Below are 13,622 nucleotides of genomic sequence, written 5' to 3'. Positions count from 1 at the left end.
AGAAGGTTGGTCAGTGGGTACTGCGTAGGCACGACATGATTGGGGGGGGGGAGCGCAAATGACTCACTCACCCAACTTGCCCTGGGCATGTGTTCCCATCTGGGGGGCATAAGGTATTGGGCAGACAAGTGCAGCGCTCAATGTGGAATATGAATCATAAATAGCATGGGCCCAGCGTCCAGCCGAAATTCTTTGTTTGCTGACGCTGAGATCAGAGAGTAATTTCTCTCTCTCTCTCTCTCTCTCTCTCTCTCTCTCTCTCTCTCTCTCTCTCTCTCTTCTTCTCTCTCTCTCTATATATATATATATATATATATATATAGAGAGAGAGAGAGAGAGAGAGAGAGAGAGAGAGTGTGTTACCCTACTAAATATATATATATATATATATATATATATATATATATATATAGAGAGAGAGAGAGAGAGAGAGAGAGAGAGAGAGAGAGAGAGAGAGAGAGAGAGAGAGAGAGAGTTACCCTACTATATATATGTATAGACTATATACGCACGAACACACACACACACATATATACATAGAGAGAGAGAGAGAGAGAGAGAGAGAGAGAGAGCAAGCGAGCGAGCGGTATTACATTACCGATTTTCTGTTAGTTTGTTGGGATGAAGGATGAAGTTGCTAACCCCTACTTCTTCAACCGTGATTGCGACCCACAACAATCGACTGACCAAAAACTACTGATTTCACTGCACTGTTCCAATAAGGCGCACTGAGATCCAGCATAAAGTATGTAAAGTGAAGCCCCGCTCGGGAATCGAACCCGAGACCTCTGGCTAGTGAGGAGATTGTCCTAACCACTTTCTAGCTACGTAATATAAAATACAAATGTAGAGAAACTTTTTTTTTTTTTTACTGATTTTATAACAGGCATTTGTTAATACAGTATTGCAATTATTGCACAGTGAAATGACAAAAACGGTTTACTTTCCTATTCATTACTTCATCTGTTGCAGTGATGCATATTATGCTATTGCAAGAAATAGCATTCATGGTTTAGAGTTCAATAAACTGGAGTGAAATTTGTCATTATTATTTTTATTGCGAATGCAGAGCGTCAGTACCACAGTAATCGGAGTGCATTATTAATATTATTATTATTATTATTATTATTATTATTATTATTATTATTATTATTATTATTATTATTATTGCTGTTGTAAAAAATTTAACTCGCTATATTATTTTTGTTTTTGCAGATGAGTAAGACCGTTCTTATTATATGGTAATATGAATATTAATATTAATGTAAATTTAGTTTTATTATTCAAATTTGTGCATTTTCAATATTATTATTATTATTATTATTATTATTATTATTATTATTATTATTGTTGTTGTTGTTGTTGTTGTTGTTGTTGTTGTTGTTTAAAGGCCACTGACTTCCAAAGCAATAAAAATAGATGAAAATAGAAACAAATAATTTAAATAAAAATAAAATAAGATGTTTGTATATATAGAGTATATATATATATATATATATATATATATATATATATATATATATATATATATATATATATATATATATATATATATATATATATATATGAAACGGATAATAAACAAACGCTCAACAAATTACATAATACTAAAATCTCATTGAACAACAAAGCAATAAAAACGAAAACGCATTTGAACCCAATTTAACCAAGCCATTCATCCAAATAGACCACGACGGAATGAGCTGCATAATTCCTTTAATTCGGCGCGAGATCACCACAACACTTCCGGCGCTCTGCGGCGGAACGCGTACCGGTCTCGTATCGGCGGGACTGAGCGCGAAAGTGTGACAGGGGAAATGGAGCGATTTCAAGCGTGGATGTTCCTCCTTTATCTTTTGGGCGGGAGATAATATGCTAATGAGGTTACTCGATCTGTGATGGGGAATGACGGTGGTGTTTGACTTCAGGTTTTTATCGCTTGGAAGGTTACACACATGTAATCGCACACACATTTATATATATATATATATATATATATATATATATATATATATATATATATATATATATGTATATATATATATATTATATATATTGTGTGTATAAATATTATATATATATATATATATATATATATATATATATATATATATATATATATATATACATACACACATACATAAACACACACACTGTATTTGCCTGAGGAGAGAGACAATTTGGCCTCTGAAATATAGCCTTTATTTCCCACATTTTGGCGTTCCTATGGGCTCCCTTATATTTGACGTTGTGTATATGTATATATATATATATATATATATATATATATATATATATATATATATATATACTGTATATATATATATATATAATGTTTATATTATGTATATATATATATATATTTTTCTTCAGGCCTGCTCAAGAAAGTCACATTAGTTTGTCCGCCCCATCGTCTTTGCTTTGAGAAACGGCACATACACAAACATACGCGCAGACACACGCACGCACGCGCGCGTAGGCGTAAACAAATCGAGACTAGTTTTGGAGACTTGAGTTTATGTCGCACTTAGGACTATCATTAAATTTACGAGCGTGTTTATATATAATTGCAATTACGTTACGTCTTTTGCGATCATTTGTCATTAAATATTAGAGAAAAATGACTAATTCAATCTGCTCCTCTAGGCATCTAGGACTTGGAAAACTTTGACAACACGTGAATGATTCAGTATTTGTGCTGATTATGACGTGCTGTGTATGAGATGTCTTTGTAGGTTTAGAAACCTACTTAATTTTGTGTGGGGGGAGGTTGGGGTTGATTCTGACCACCATGATTGATGCGTCATAAGTGTGGTTGTTGATGTCCTGCTAGTGAGGTATTTCTGTAGCTTATTGCTTAAGGTTCCGAGAAGTTTTGATAGTGATTGGGTTAACGTGCTATTGATGAGGTGTGTGTATCGTTTAAAAAGGAGCTGTGAGTCTTTGGTGAATTCTAATAGGAGCTTATGGCGCAGTGTAGGTAATAATAATAATAATAATAATAATAATAATAATAATAATAATAATAATAATAATAATAATAATAATAATTAAAATCCACAATAGTGTTAAGATATTTATGTACAAAGTTAAACACTTTGTACATAAATATTTTAAAACTACTGTGGCTTGTAATTCTCGATATTATAGCCTCGTTACAGGGTCGTCTTATTTCAATAATAATAATAATAATATTATTATTATTATTATTATTATTATTATTATTATTATTATTATTATAGAAGTAGTAGCAATAAATAATAATAATAATAATAATAATAATAATTATTATTATTATTATTATTATTATTATTATTATTATTATTATTATTGTTATTATTATTATCCAGTACACTTTCAATCAAAACGAGAGCTGATTACATATCCACAACCAGTATGTTTATAAACATTGACTCACCTGTCCTGTGACTCACCGCCCCACTCACCTGCAGTCAGGTGTGACATGCGCACCAGGTACCTGCTACCTGTTGTGTGAGTCAGCCAGGTAGATTCTGCAAGCACCCGTGCTAATTGGTATGGGTGATAAGATTGCAGGCAGGTGTCCTGGTGTTTTGATCCACTTTTCGTATTTTGTGTTTGTTTAGTTTTGTTCCTGGTTTTCGAGTGATTATTTTTATTTATACTGTTATTACAAGTTATACTTGTGTATATATGTATATATATATATATATATATATATATATATATATATATATATATATATATATATATATATATATATACATATACATATATTATAGAATGTATGTATGCTTGCATGCGTTCGTGTGTTTGTTTATTAGGCTCCTTATTTGCTCATCTTATATTTAAACCAAACCCAATAAACACAATAATGAACATAGATATCCATACTTATTTTAAATAGCAATATATGTACCTTATTCACTATTCGAGTTAACAGAGGCACGACATTTTTTTATCATATAACTCTACTTGCATCTCCCTTGAATGGAGGACTGTGTTAGAAACTAACTAGGAAAGACAGTGTTCTCTCTCTCTCTCTCTCTCTCTCTCTCTCTCTCTCTCTCTCTCTCTCTCTCTCTCTCATGTTATCATGTTACTGCCTTCAGCTTCTAATTTAGACTTGTTACCATCTATAGGTTTCATGAAGTTTTAATTTAAACAGTCATATTATTCAAGTAAGTCGTCATTAATACGTTTTTATAACAGTTTTTCATAAAATTTAACTTCGTCATCTTAAACGTCAGTTATCCATCTCATTACATTACTTTTATATAATACTTATATATTATTTACTTTATGAATTTCAATCGATTTCTCACTGGGACACCGAATTCATTTAATGTTTAAGTTATACAAGGGACCGTTTTCTATTAAGGTATTTTAAGGAAAACGTAAAAATAATCCATTTTCAAGGCATACTAAGCTAAATTGCACATTGACACGCTACCCGCAAAGTCGCGTTGAGATATAAAGTGATTCTCTCTAAATATTACTTATGCATGTTTTTATCACTAAAGGTATTTTGGGCTGAATTTTTAAGTAAAGAAATTCTCCTTAAGAAATGACAAAATAGTACAAGTAATGTGTTTTTTTTACGATTTTGCAAGTGAATTTTTAGCGTAAGTGAAAAGTATAAGCTAATCTCATAGTTTTGTTATTGCATGTATGTGTGTATGAAAGACTCCTGATTGCCATTACTTACGAAGTCAAAGCCCATTACCACACTGTTTTTTAAAGCACGTATGTTACCGCCTTTCTTTTGCGTACGAAGAGAGATGCGTTGTATGTAGGTATGAGAGAGAGAAAGAGAGAGAGAGATTTCCTGGTCTATGGGAACGCACTTTTTCTAAATAAGGTTCAGTGAACATTCCATTCAAGCCTTCGTCAACAAATGCCTCAGCGGCGTTTGTTGTTGTGGTCGCCAACGTCCGGTTATCCAGAGCCGGAAGATGTTTACAGCTCTTCTCCTTCCTTTCCCCCTTCCTGTTAATTTGGTCCCGTGCATCAGCCATCTTCCACGTTAAATGAACTCTCTCTCTCTCTCTCTCTCTCTCTCTCTCTCTCTCTCTCTCTCTCTCTCTCTCTCTCTCTCTCTCTCTCTCTCTCCATAGAGACGTTATTGTTTCGTAGTTTGGTTTTTTTTTTCCAGCAATTGTACTTACGTTGAATTTAACAGCATCGGCGACAGTAGCAGTACTAGTGGTATGTAGTAGTAGTGGCAGTTGTAGGAAGTAGTAGCAGTAGTAGAACAGAGTAGAATAGAAAGTCTAGTGGTCTCTTTCTAAAATGATATTGAATCTGATATTATTATTATTATTATTATTATTATTATTATTATTATTATTATTATTATTATTATTATTATTATTGAATAAAATGGGTGCATTATGCGAATTCATTTTATTCAACAAAACTTGCCTTAAAGAGGGTCTTCTTCCTTCGTATTATTATTATTATTATTATTATTGTTATTATTATTAGTAGTAGTAGTAGTAGTAGTAGTAGTAGTAGTAGCAACAGTAGTAGCATTTATAGTATTAGTAGTAGTAGTAGCAGTAATAATCCAAAGCAAAAAAAAAAATCATAATCAGAGTTACCTTAAAATAATAACTCACCTCCTTCTTTAACCTTAATAACAATGATAGTAATAGCAGTGACAACAGTAGCAGAAACAGCAGTAGCAACACTACTATTAGCAACAACAACAAAAAATCCTAGACCAAAGTCACATGCACAACTCACACATCCTCTCCTTCAGTAGAAAGGTAGGACACCCCCAAGGATACAGATTCCACCTGTAGGATTTCCTCTCTCTCTTCCTTCCTTCCTTCCTTCCTTCCTTTGTCAGCGTAGGATCTCTGTCTCTCTCTCTCTCAGATCCTGCGGCATAGCTCATCCTGACCACATCCTGTTTCCTTTTGTCCTACGGTGTCCTGTTGCTTGGTAGGTCTGCAGAGTGATGGAAGGTGTCTTATGCCGTTTGCTCGTTGTTGCTGGCAGAAAGGAAGCTTATGATTGAGCCTCTTTGTTAGAATTGAGTGATTTAGTAATTGATTGTCATTTATTTATTTATTTATTTATTTAATTTATTTATCGTAAATTCAATTGCTTCAGGCAGTAACAGTGATTTTCTGATGTATGTCTTAAATGTTTATTTTATTTATTTATCGTAGGAATATAACCGTAAGCTTAATTTTCTTATTTACTTTTTTTTGCTTTGTTAATACGTTAATTAGACCACGAATGAGATTAACTGTATATCCGCGTATTTACCGAAGAAATCTAAGAATCAAATTGTACTTTTATTTGTGATAACTAAATGAATGTATTCATAATGAGTGAATGAATAAATGACCATTGAGAGACCTAACATAACCCCCATTAAAGAAGGGGGCAGGGTTACCTATGGGATCAGGAATCACAAAAAATAACATAAATTGTTTATTTATTGACTTGTAATTTTGAGTTATTTTCTCTTAGTGTCTCCAGGTGTAAGCGTTTAATATTGTAGAAGCTCTCTTTGCGAGGTAATAGAGAGAGAGAGAGAGATTAGAGTAGAATCGAATCACTCGAGATAAAGTGAAAATGAGAATAGTTTTTGTATGTAAATACGGGAAATTAGTGATAGAGAGAGAGAGAGAAAGAGAGAGAGAGAGAGAGAGAGATTAGAATGGAATCGAATCACTCGAGACGTGGGAAATGCTGAATAGGCGTTGTATGTAGATACGAGAGAGAGAGAGAGAGAGAGAGAGAGAGAGAGAGAGAGAGAGAGAGAGAGAGAGAGAGAGAGAGAGAGAGAGAATGTTAATTAGATTAGAATCGAATAACTAGATAGAGAGAAAAAGAGACATATCAGAAATTCTTAATAGGTACTGTTAGTAGATTGAGAGAGAGAGAGAGAGAGAGAGAGAGAGAGAGAGAGAGAGAGAGAGAGAGAGAGAGAGAGAGAGAGATTAACTTACTGATTATCATCTTGACGTATTTTATACTGAGCAGTATAACCTGTAAGTATACAATACTTCCTTTTTCCCCTAAAGAATCCTCGATCTTACAGGATGTTGGAGCGCATCCTTAGGTAAGGATAGGATGTGCCAGCAGGTGTGCGAAGTGTTGACATATGTGGGGTTACGCGTCTTTGAAATACAACCAGCGGCTTAAGGATAGAGGATATTAACATTATGATAACATAGACGTCTCTCTCTCGCTCTCTCTCTCTCTCTCTCTCTCTCTCTCTCGAAGAAGAAGAAGAAGAAGAAGAAGAAGAAGAAGAAGAAGGACTGTTTGCATTAGTAATCGAGAGCTCTCTCTCTCTCTCTCTCTCTCTCTCTCTCTCTCTCTCTCTCTCTCTCTCTCTCTCTCTCTCTCTCTCTCTCTCAGAAGAAGAAGAAGAAGAAGAACTGTTTGCATTAGTAATCGAGAGCTCTCTCTCTCTCTCTCTCTCTCTCTCTCTCTCTCTCTCAGAAGAAGAAGAAGAAGAAGAAGAAGAAGAACTGTTTGCATTAGTAATCGAGAGCTCTCTCTCTCTCGAAGAAGAAGAAGAACTGTTTGCATTAGTAATGGAGAGCTCTCTCTCTCTCTCTCTCTCTCTCTCTCTCTCTCTCTCTCTCTCTCTCTCTCTCAGAAGAAGAAGAAGAAGAAGAAGAAGAAGAAGAACTGTTTGCACTAGTAATCGAGAGCTCGCTCTCTCTCTCGAAGAAGAAGAACTGTTTGTATTAGTAATGGAGAGCTCTCTCTCTCTCTCTCTCTCTCTCTCTCTCTCTCTCTCTCTCTCTCTCTCTCTCTCAGAACTCGAGAGAGAGAGAGAGATCAGAAGAACTGCAAGCGTTAGAAATACAGAGAGAGAGAGAGAGCTGCAAGCGTTAGTTATAGAGAGAGAGAGAGAGAGAGCTCTTAGAGGAACTTCAAGCGTCAGTAAGAGAGAGAGAGAGAGCTCTTAGAAGAACTTCAACCGTCTTAGAGAGAGAGAGAGAGAGAGAGAGAGAGAGAGAGAGAGAGAGAGAGAGAGAGAGAGAGAGAGATTGATTGCTGTCTCCAAGTAAAAGTGACCATGTGGTCATCCCAACGTAGAAATGCTCTCAGGAAATGATGCTAATATTGCCTATAGTCACCACCACCGCGTACATTTAACGAAAGCACAAAACAAACATCATTGGTTTGTTTGGTTAGAAAAAGAAAGTCGAGAGAGACAGAGACACCCCTCATTTGTTGTTGTGGGTTTTTTTTATATTTTTGTTGTTTTGTAGTGTAGTTTTTTTTTTTATTTTTCAGATAGTAGAATCTTGTTTGGATGAATATAGAATGCAGTTTAATCACTGAATTTGTTAAAACATTCTCTCTCTCTCTCTCTCTCTCTCTCTCTCTCTCTCTCTCTCTCTCTCTCTCTCTCTCTCTCTCAATATATATATATATATATATATATATATATATATATATATATATATATATATATATATATATATATATATATATATATATATATATATATATATATATATATATATATATATATATATATATGTATATATATATATATATATATATATATATATATAATGTTTGTGTAAAACATATATATATATATATATATATATATATATATATATGTGTGTGTGTGTGTGTGTGTGTGTGTGTATGTATGTATGTATGTATGTATGTGATAAGTACACACGCTAACGTATACTACTTATGAACCCACAGAAGAAAAAAATGTCACCAAAACTCACTAATAATAACTCACTAATAATGAATTCTAATCAGACCTGAAGTAGGCCACCCTAAATTGTGCTGTGCCCGGTAGTACTTGCTTACTAATGTACTACTCTATCGCTGTACTATTTACTGTGCTACTCTAGGGGATGCAGGAAGGCCCGCGAGCCCTCTGAAAGGCCTGTCGGCAAGTTCAAAGGAACCTCTGGCCTATTTTGTGGGTTCATTTTTGAGGTCCTTCTTGCCCCGAAGGGTCGACTGGCTATGTCGTAGAATTGTGGTCTAAAGTGGGACACTAGTTATGTTTGTGTAAGGGACTTGTAAATATATTTCTTTATTTATGTATAATATATATGTTTTTGTTTATTAAACTCTTCAAGTTATCCATTTAGTTATGTATGGGACTCGTATAATTATTTTTGGGTATTATTATTATTTATACAAATATTATTATTACCATTATTGCCGACGTTGTTATAATTTTTATTACTGTCGTCATATTTTTATTATTGTTATATTACGGCTGTTATTCTTTTAGAGATATTTCTCTCTCTCTCTCTCTCTCTCTCTCTCTCTCTCTCTCTCATCAATTTTTTATGATTGTTAACGCTGTTGCTGTTCTTTTACAGGCTCTCTCTCTCTCTCTCTCTCTCTCTCTCTCTCTCTCTCTCTCTCTCTCTCTCTCTCTCTCTCTCCACTGACTGTCGTAATCATAAATCACTCTGCAACTTAGCATTAAAAGGATCCCAATCCCCACCAACTCCCCTCCTCCTTCTCACCCCTCCCCCTCCCCCCCCTTTCTAAAATAAGGCTCCCCAGAACCGCAGATATAGCCCAAGGGTCCCCAGCGCGCGAGACCGCTGTTTTGGACAAACCGCACGCAAATTTTCACCCACTCCTTGCACTCTTAACTGGCTGTCGGTGGCTGCTGCCTGGTCTGGCTTCACTTTTCCTCTGGGCGTTGGTGACCAGCTTTAGGCCTTTTGTTTACTGGATGTTTTTGTTTGTTTGTTTTGGAGTATTTCTTTGTTTATTTGTTTATATTTATTAACATATATATATATATGTACAGTATATATCAAGCAGCAAATATCATTTAATATATAATTCACTATACTGTACATAATTGATATATATATATATATATATATATATATATATATATATATATACATACACATACACATACACACACACTATATATATATGTGTGTATTAATTATGTATAGTGAATTATACATTAAATGATTTTTGCTGCAAGATATATATATATGTATGTATGTATGTATATATATATATATATATATATATATATATATATATATATATATATATATATATATATATATATATATATATATATATATATATATATATAATCATACATAAACAAGTAAACAAAAAATACCCACAAAAACTAATACAAACATATGATATAAATATATTGTGTGTTTGTGTGTATGCATGCTAAATGCTAAAAACCCCATTAACAGGGAAAGCATCAAAGTCGTATATAAATAAAAAGTTTATAACAATTTAAGGCAAATAATAAGGAAAAAACAAGTGAGATAAAATGATTAAACTCTGAAGTGAGATTTCTGCGATCCTGGTCGGGTTACACCAAAGTGATTTCAGTTTAGAAACTGGCTGTTCGTTTCACAGTTTAGTTCAGAGCAGGAGAAAAACTTTCAGAAATCTGCTGCACTGAACTTCGCATAAGAAAAAGCCAGGCTCTATGAATTAAAGGCATATCAGGTACTGAATAAAAAGCCACAATAATGTAATTGATAAACTGTATTTTTCAAGATTTTGTATCTTGGAATATACAGTTTATCAATTACAATACTGTGGCTTTTTTACTCATTATTTTCGATCACAATATCAAGCAGATATCAAGTACTGCTTGATGGATGGTATGGTCTGGGAAAACCTGAATGCAACGGTTGATTAGAATTAGGAAAACTTTCGCTCAGCATACGCAATTGGCTGAGCGAGCGAAGGTGCCAGAAACGACCGGATTTTTAAACGAGCTCAATTTTTATGCAACAGTTTAAGATGCAAGGCTGTTTTGGAATGCCAATTAGGAACAATGATTAAGGAATAGTTGAGTAAACTGGGAAGAACAGTTCCCTAGGATTGATAGGTCGTTAGAAATTCAATGTAACTTTTTAGTTTTCAGTAAAAGAAAACTTTGTCTGTCCGACCGCACTTTATTCTGTCCGCACTTTTTCTGTCCGCATCAGATCTTAAAAACTACAGGGGCTAGAGGACTGCAAATTGGTATGTTTATCATCCACCCTCCAATCATCAAACATACCAAATTGCAGCCCTCTAGGATCAGTAGTTTTTATTTTATTTAAGGTTAAAGTTAGCCATAATCATGCATCTGGCAACGACATAGGACAGGCCGTGGTTAAAGTTTCATGGGCCGGGGCTCATACAGCATTACACCGAGACCACCGAAAGATAGATATATTTTATTATAGATATATTTTCGGTGGCCTTGATTATACGATGTACAGAAAACCCGATTCTGCCGGAGAAACTTCGGCGCCTTCTTTACTTGTTTTTTGCGCAGCTGAAGAAGCTGTGGACTTGAAATTCTTCTCCCAGATGAATTTTCACTTGAGAATGATGCCTGAAATTTTTAATGTGTTGCGGAAGTATTGTCGTTTAACAGGTCTGGGTTGGAGAATACTGCATCCTTGACCTGTTAACAATTATACTTTGAGTGTTGTTGGAGGTGAAAATTGTTCCTTACAATTTAAAGCTGGCAATAATTTTAGCTAAATCTCTGTTAAGAGAATCTACAAAGACAGTGTCTCAAAGTGTGAATGAGTGTCAACACCAGGTGAGACCAGAAAAGGCCCATATGGGGCTAGCAGCTTCATCCCTCAGAACTTGCTTAGAACCATCGAAAAGAAAAAAAAAGGGTAAAATAAAAAAATTATATATATACACTCACACACACACACAAGCGCAAGAAAAAAAAGGAATTAATTGATACATTCCATCTAACCTCACCAACCTAACTTGAGTTGAATTCTCCCTTTATTCCCCCGGGGGCAACAACGAGTACCGTCCTTGAGGCAAGGCGCTTAAATACCTAGACTTAATTCTCCCACCTGCATAGAGCAAGACTTGAATTTGGTTAAAAAGAAAAAAAAAACTTTATCTTTTTTTAAACTCGATGACCAGATTCCAGATTTGGGTTCTAACTGGAAATCCTGAATAGGAAGATATTTGAAATTAGAATGTAATTGTTTTTATGATAATAATAATAATAATAATAATAATAATAATAATAATAATAATAATAATAATAATAATAATAATTTTTGGATTTTATTTTGGAAAGTCATTACGAATTCATATATATTTCTTACAACAATTCATTATGATCCTTTTGACTCAAGTATTCAGTTAGGAACCTGATTGTTGGTCGATATGGGAGAGAGAGAGAGAGAGAGAGAGAGAGAGAGAGAGAGAGAGAGAGAGAGAGAGAATTACGACATAATATCAATGCATCATTTTTAAGAATCAAGGACAAGACGAGGTTATTGCTGTCACCCCAAACCCTGTCTCTCTCTCTCTCTCTCTCTCTCTCTCTCTCTCTCTCTCTCTCTCTCTCTGTCAGTTTGATCCACCAAGCGAATTATGACTCAACGAAGAAAGTCAGTTCATCCTGAAGTCAGCTGACCTGATCATCAGGAAAGATTAATCGACCTGAGCAGAATATTATTGAAACTCCGTTACCGTAGCCGATTCGTCAGTTTCTTATTATTATTATTATTATTATTATTATTATTATTATTATTATTATTATTATTATTATTATTATTATTATTCAGTAGATGAAGCCTATTCATATGGAACAAACCTCCAAAATTCAAGCTTCCAAAGAATATGGTGTTCATTAGGAAGAAGTGAGAGGAGATAGAAGGAAATACGAAAAGAAGAGATTACACTCATTAAAAAAGGAAAAATGAATGATTAAATAAATAGATAGATAAAAATGTAATAGGATGCAAGAAGAATAGTGGTAGGGTAGTAGTGCATTGCATTTTCGCTTGAACTTCTGAATTTGAACTTTCTTGTTTTGCATACATACATTCATACATACATACATCAATCTGAACTTTCTTGTTTTGCATACATACATTCATACGTACATACATCAATTTGAACTTTCATGTTTTGCATACATTCATACATACATCAATTTGTACTTTCTTGTTTTGCATATATACATTCATACATACATACATACATCAATTTGAACTTTCTTGTTTTGCATACATACATTCATACATACATACATACATCAATTTGAACTTTCTTGTTTTGCATACTTACATTCATTCATACATACATACATACATCAATTTGAACTTTCTTGTTTTGCATACATACATTCATACATACATGCATCTATACATCCATACAGACATACATACATAGAGACAGACAGACAGACAGATAGATAGATTGGGAAGAGAGGCATTCAATGCTTCAATTTACATCCAAGGTTTTTGGATATTTCAGAATAAATGCTACTGAGCCTTCCTATGGTTAGAATGTAACCTCCTGGGGACTTACCCTCTCGACTCTCTCTTTTATTACCGTCGCTTTAGACGACACGATCACAGACAGCACTCGACCCGTTATTGAATAAAGGAAAGTTTAATCGCCTTTGTAAGCGATTCTGAGCGGTGGGTTTTTGGCGTGGGGGAAAAATACCACTAGAAGGCGGAATTGTTTCTTTAGATGATAGTGTTTTCGTATTTGGTACTGTTAGACATGTTGGTTCGCATACCAGGGTTCACTGTTTGTTTGGGCAATTGTAAGTTGATATAATATGTATGGGTGTATGTTTGTACAATATATATGTATACACAGTTATAAACTATATATATATATATATATATATA

The 13,622-nt window shown here is 34.1% G+C and overlaps 1 protein-coding gene across 1 annotated transcript in view; it reads left to right on the top strand.

Annotated features, from left to right (window-relative positions):
- Window positions 1–13,622, top strand: part of Exn (Ephexin) — a 273,579-nt gene that overhangs the window by 108,613 nt on the left and 151,344 nt on the right. The gene's annotated exons all lie outside the window — the stretch shown is intronic.

Source organism: Macrobrachium rosenbergii, chromosome 54 (assembly GCF_040412425.1).
Source record: "Macrobrachium rosenbergii isolate ZJJX-2024 chromosome 54, ASM4041242v1, whole genome shotgun sequence".
Lineage (NCBI taxonomy): Eukaryota > Metazoa > Arthropoda > Malacostraca > Decapoda > Palaemonidae > Macrobrachium > Macrobrachium rosenbergii.
This window is presented reverse-complemented; position numbering and strand designations above follow the sequence as displayed.